Below are 6,550 nucleotides of genomic sequence, written 5' to 3'. Positions count from 1 at the left end.
ATGGGGTGTCCCCGCCGTTCCCCCCCGCCCCGGGCCGGGCTGCGGAGCCGGCGGCCGGTGAGCAGCGCCGGGCACCGCGGACAAAGAGGGTGGGTGTCCCCCCCCATCGAGGGGTTGGGGGGGACGACTGGGGGAGCGGGTGGAGGCGAGGGGTGACCCCCTCACACCCCCAGTCGGGATGAGCTGAGAGGGTGCCGACACCCCGACGGCTGGGGCAGAGGGACACACCCCCCCCCGCATCGGGGGGGACAGGGACGTCGCACCGGGGGGGCTCAGGGACACCCCACCGGCGGAGAGGGACACTGCACCGAGGGGGGAGGGACCCCGCACCGGGGACAGGGGGGCGCGGGGGGCCCGCACCGAGGGGAGGGACCGGCCGCCTCCCCGCCGCCACCGGAGGTGCCGGGTGCGGGACGGTCCCGGGCAGCCGGTGCGTCCCGGGGCTGCGAAGCCTGCGGGGTCCCCTCTTCCCCTGGGGGTCCCCGCTTCGTTTTTCGGGCCATGGGGGACCGGGACGCAGCGGATCCTCTCCCGGTGCCCGCCGTAGCGCGTCTCCGAGCCGGTAGCACCGGCAGCAACGGGGACAGAGCCGGGACTGGGAAAGGGGGACGGGGGATCCACCCGGGACCCGGCTTCGTGGCGCTCGGTTCTGGCAGGAGGGGCGTTTTTAACGGGACATCCCCGCCTGCCCCCGGGGGGCTCCGCGGCTGCCGCCCACACCGGGCAGCCCGCATCCCTCCGTGCCGCTCCGCCGGCCCCGGCGCATCCCGGCTCCGGTGCTCGGGGCGAGGAGGATTCGCCCCATCCCTGCGGCAAAACCCCGGTCCGGGGACACCCGACAGCCCCCAGACCCCCCCCTCCCCGTAGCCGGGTGTCCCCTCGGGGCACAGAGGCGGCGGAGGGGAGATGGGGCAGGAGGAGAGGGGAGGCAGAGCGGGGGGTGGATGTGCAACCCCACTACCTCCCCACGGCCCGGGCCGTGGTGCCCACCCCGAGGGGACCCTGGGGGTGGCATCCCCCAAACCTGCCCCCTCCCGCCCCTGCTGGGTTTTGGTACCCCGAGCTTGTTTTCTGCGGCCCCTGGAGCGCAGCTCTGGGGTGCTGATGGCCCTGCCGAGGGTCTGACCAGTGCCTGGTCAGGGGTCCGCAGCCCACCCGGGAAACTGTGCCGGTGAAGGGGGCTCAGCCCACCCCAGAGGCTGCCCAGACCTGCAGTGAGGGGCTCCCAGTGGGAACCCGTGCTCCCTTGCAGGGTGCTCTCTCTGTACCCTCCCGCAGCTCCCACGTTGCGTGCGGGTCTGAAGCATCTTTCTCCCACCCACATCTCGCTCCCTGCACAACCTTCTTCCTCCATGGGGAAGCCCCCACCGAGCCCCCAACCTGCCTCTGCTTGGGATGCTGAGGGCTGGGTGAGGCTGGGCGCTGCTTTCTGGGGTGGTATCTGGTATTTTCGGCGTTATTTCCCATCCTCCCTCCCCTTCCTTTGGGTTTTGTTTGTACTTCTTGCATTGCCTTTGGGACTGTGGGGAGGTTTTTGCCTGCTGATGGGACCATATGGGGGGACAGTATGCTGTGTGGGATCAGTGCAGCTTTTGGAAAGACAGCCCAGCCCACAGCAGCCGGCTTGTCTCACAGGGCTGTTTGCAAAACAGCAGAGAAACTGTCACCCTGCTGAGCTTCTAACGCGCCCCAAAGAAGCTCAGTGGGGACTCGGGGTGATGCAAGTACCAGAGAGAGAGAGGCAAGGGGGCTGGCTGATCCCCACAAGCCCATTTTTCACCCTAAAAGCCCACTCCTCCTGGGGCAGAGGCCCTGTGAGGTTTGGCCCTCTGATCCCAGCACCACTGGACCACAGGGAATATTTCCCATTAGCACCTGTTTCGGCAAGGTTGCAGGGATGAAGACACCATCAGCATCTGGGATTCTCCAACAACCCATCCAGGAGTGGAAGCATTTCTCCCCCCCGATCCCACCTGGAGAGAGAAATACCTGAGTGACGGGAGCAGCGGGCAAAAAGAGAACAAGGAAACAGAGAAGAAAACCTGTGTGCATGCAAACATTGACTTGTGAGATCTGTTAGCCACTGCCACTGCCTAAACTGGGATGCAGTTTCCTAAATTGAGATGGGGAGATTCTAAATACCGGGCAAATGCCCTGCCTTTGTGAGCATCAGCTTTTTGCTACACATCTGTGATGCTTTCAGCATCAGCGTGATGACAGCAGAGGAACTTTTACTGGTAACGTTATCTTTTATTGGCATCCTAAAGTAAAACAGCCTCTCAGCATTTTCTCTCGTCTTCCTCTTCACCATTGTGGGGTTTTTCTGCCAGATTCAAGTTTGGAGCCCCACGGGTCAGTGGCAGCGGGTTTATTATCAATGCAAATGGATCCCGGTACCCGAGCGTCTCTCTGCGGGATGCGGCTCTGCACTCCGGCTGCGAAGCCGTTATCGGGGTCATCATGCCAGCGGGTCGGAGGAAGAGCAGCCCCCAGCCTGCTGCGAAGCTGCTGGCACCCCCTCCGCCGGGCAGGGCTCGCCATGATCTGGGGGGCCGCGCTGGCAGAGCTGGCACAGGGATGCTTTAGGTTGTGCTCAGCAGACTGCGTCCTCCACAAAACCCTCTCCCCTTCCCCAGGCGGCTGCAGCAGGAGGAGGCTTCTCTTCCCGAGCTCGGCAGAGCTGGAGAAGCTCGGGGCAGGGTTTTATTCTTTGCAGAGAGGGATTCAACTTCTCCTTGCCCTCACCTCCCACCCTTGGTCCTGCAGCCCTCCCAGCTGGGGAGGGTGGCTGGGGGCAGCCCCATGTCTGAGGTCCTGGGCACATCTGTCCTCCAGGAGCAGCCCCTCCGTTAGTCCCTTGCAGGGCTGGCATGTCCCTTCCCTCTGGCACTGAGGACTGGAGCCGTCCCCACCTCCCTCTCCAGCCAAGGGAACTGCTCAGCCCTTGCCTTGGCCCCAGCCCCAAACTGGCCCTGAGGGCACCCAGTGCATCCTCATGGGAGGATGAGTACAAATATCATCTGTGCAACACGTTGCTCCCATGACACCCAAAAATTAAGAGGCAAGAAATCCCACGAGCCCAGCAAGAGCGAGGAAATGCCAACAGGGTGGTGAGGGCTCATCCCCATCCTCATCTTCATCTTCATCCTCCCCTGGAGCGGTGCAGCAGCCTCCCATCGAAAACCTTCCGCACAACTTCTGAGGTCTTGAAAGCTTGTTCACCTCCTTTCATTAGACTAACAAATAATGTGTAACGCGAAACATCTGTTAACAACAGCCCTTAATGTTCTCAAGATGATAAAGCAGGAGGGTAATTTTAGCCAGCAGGCCTTGACTGATGGCTTTTCAAACAATGAACTTACTTTTGGTGCCGCCTGGGGATGGGAGAGGGAGTAAGGCGCTGGCTCCAGCAGCCGCTTTGGGGCTGAAAACTCAGAAAGAGCCACTTTTGTCACGGCCGGGCATGGAGAAAGGACTGTCGCCCCTCTGAGGGCATCCTCCGGTATGGGGCAGGCACACATTGCCCATTTGGCTGCAGCCAGTGGGACCAGGCGATGGGATGGGGAGGTGTAGTGGTCCCTGGACATCCCATTTGCAGAACAGCTCCTAGGGCCCCTTCCTCACCCCTGGGGTGGCCGGGACCCTCCAACCCATGCTGGGGCTGTGCGGATGCTAAGGAGAGCAGTGGAAGCGAGAGGAGAAGCTGCACCCAAGGGGTCAGAGGGGATTTAGATGATGTTACAGCAAATTGGTTTTAATTACGTAAAAGAGGGCAGTTGAAAAGGGAGAAGAGAGGCAGGGAGGAGTAGGGACCTGGTAACAGAGTGGAAAAGGGACTCGCTTTTGGGGTCAAGCGGTGGCTGATTGCCCCAAGCAGCCCCGAGCTGCTCGCAGGGCTCGGGCACTCTCCCTGAAGCAGAGTTATCCCGGCCGATGTCCCCATGGTGGCCCAGTCTGGGGGCTGTGCTGGTCCTGGCTCACAGGCTACAACTTGGCTGTGCTTCTCTGCCTTCCCAAATGCCACTCGTCCCTGCCGGGTGTGGGGGGGCACAGCTCAGGGACACCTCAGCCCCTCTGGCTGCGTGGGCAGGAGGCAGCCCTGTAACATAACGCTGCTGAAAAAGGGCCGGGATGTACCCGTGGGGATCTGCCTTCCCTAGGACATCCATGCACGTACGTGGCTCAGCTGCAATTAAAACCAGCGTCACGAACTCGTGGCCTACACCCTGTGCCTGGCTCAGGGCAACACAGACCCCTGGGGCCAGCAGGATTGGGCCATGGGCATGGGGAGCCAGCTGAGGCCCCCCCTGCCCCGTAACCCCAGACCTGTCAGACCCCTCTCTCCAGCACCCATCTGCTTTCCAAGGCCCCAAAAGTGCTGGAAATCCCCCAAACCCCGCTGCTGGGAGGCTTTCTGTGGTTTCTGGATGACTGCTCAGGGAGGGATGGGGGTTTCAGGACCCTGACTCAGCCCCCATGGCGGCAGCGGGGGGAAGAGGCTTTGGGAAGTGTCTGATGGAGATGGTTGCAGCTCTCCAAGGAGAGTCTCTCATGGTTTTGTCCCCCAAAGGAGGGGACAGCAGGGGTCCCTGCTGCTCAGGGTGGCACCACGACCTGCTTGCCCTGGCCTGGGGGATGATGTTGAGATGCACCGGGGTGGGACACGACCCGCCAGTGGGCAGCAAGGCTGGGGTGCGGGGTTTACATCACCCGTGGTCCCTCACTGCTCCCCAAAACAGCATCAGCTGAGAGGGTGCTTGGGCACAGGAACCCTTGTCTGTGGCAAACTCACAGGCTGGCAGACCTCCTGCAGAGCCCTTGGCAGGGACGGTCCCTGCGTGGCAGAGCCAGGAACGGTGGCATCTGAAGCGGGGGGGAGGCGAACCGTCTCGGTCCTTGTAAGGTCAGCGCAGCCGGGATGGGTGGCACTGGGAGAGGAGCCATCCTTGCATGGCCATGACTCTCAGCAACCGGCTGTCACCTTCACTGTCCTCAGCGCCTGCTTGGGAACATCTCCCTCCCTAGAGGGCTTTGAGGGCTGCAGACCCCAAGACAAGGGTTTTTTCTCCATGCAGGGACAGTGCCCATGGGGCTGCTGGAGTGGGACGGTCCCCAGGGAAGGGGACAACACAGCTGGGCCTTGTGCCCAAGACCAACACTTGTCTAGTGCCCGATGCTGGCAGGTCCCCGGTGCAGCATCCATCAGCGGGTATTGAGTAAGCACCAACTAATCCAGGCGGGAGCTTCCCGCCCCAGCCCGCCTCCCAGCCCTCCACATTTGTTTGCGCTTAGTGCAAGGCTGGCGACAGGCGAGGGATGGATGGGGAGCCTGACGTGTCCCGGCTCGTCCAGACGGTTTCCAGCTACTCGCAGGGAGCCCAGCGTATCCCAGTCAGGAAAAAAAGGGGCTATGGGGAGGCACCCTCCCCGCAACCCCCCAGACTGCTACAGGGGACAGGGGACAACTCCGACCTGCAGTGTGATCTCTGCAGCCAGGCTTCCCCCCTCCCTAACTGGGGACACCCCACACACAGCCCTGCGTCACTGCCATGGGACCTGCCGTCCTGCACGTGGTCCCCCATCCCATGGATGAAGGGAAACTCGTTCCCCAGGTCCCACCCATCCAAAAACCATGGGAGGGGCGGGGTGGGAGCGATGCTTTTCCCATGGTGCAGGCAGGACGAGAGGCTGAGTTAGGTCACAGCCCTGCCAAAACCAGCCAGAGAAGCACAAACCGCTGCCAGGCACAGGCAGGGAGGGACCCTGGGGTGGAGGTCACGGCTGGGAGACCCCAGGTCTCACGGGGCTTCTGGCATGGGGCCCACCCTGGTACCACGGCTCTCTGCTTCCCTGTCCCCTCCAGCCCTGAAGGGTGACACCCGCTCACCATCCCGCTCCTCCCCGCGGTGACATCCCCGCACACCATCCCGTTCCTCCCCGTGCGCTGGGAGGATGCTCTGTGCCCTGGGGTGCAGTCAGGCTCTTACTCACTGGTGGCACCTGGGCTCCAATTTGGGGAAAATTTGTCCCCAAATGGGCTGAACACCCCCACCTGGGCTCCAGGCTCCCCCCACCCCAGCTTGGGGGGCTCTGGGTTGGAGTGGGGGCTTTTGCAGCCCCGGGAAGCAGCCCTGCTTGCTCAGATCCCTCCCCAGGAGTGCAGGAAAATACATACCAGCACGTTTTCTGCAGCATTTGCAGGGCTCTGCGGGGTCCCCGCACACACTTGCATCTGTGCTGGGGGAGCCGTTGCCAGAGGGAAAAGAGAAAGAACCTCAAAAGCAGAGCCTGGGGACATGGATCCCCTCTCACTGGGGAAGCCCGAGAGCTGGAGCAGCCTTGGCTGGGTCAGGAGGGCAGGAAAATAACTTTTCCCCCCCTACTTCTCATTGCTGGGAGTTTTGTCCCCTCGGCACCCCAGTAAGCTGGGTTTTCGGCAGGCATTGCTGCAGGGAATGTTCATTCCCACCCCCCCTTTCCAGCAGGGAAAGGATGCAGGAGCTTGGGGCAGAGCTGCAAAAGGCACCCCTTGACAGGGTCCAGAGGGGAC

Source organism: Haliaeetus leucocephalus, unplaced genomic scaffold, assembly GCF_000737465.1.
Source record: "Haliaeetus leucocephalus isolate CR32 unplaced genomic scaffold, Haliaeetus_leucocephalus-4.0 Scaffold306, whole genome shotgun sequence".
NCBI classification, from domain to species: domain Eukaryota; kingdom Metazoa; phylum Chordata; class Aves; order Accipitriformes; family Accipitridae; genus Haliaeetus; species Haliaeetus leucocephalus.
The sequence above is the reverse complement of the archived record's forward strand: the minus strand, read 5'-3'. Positions refer to the sequence as shown.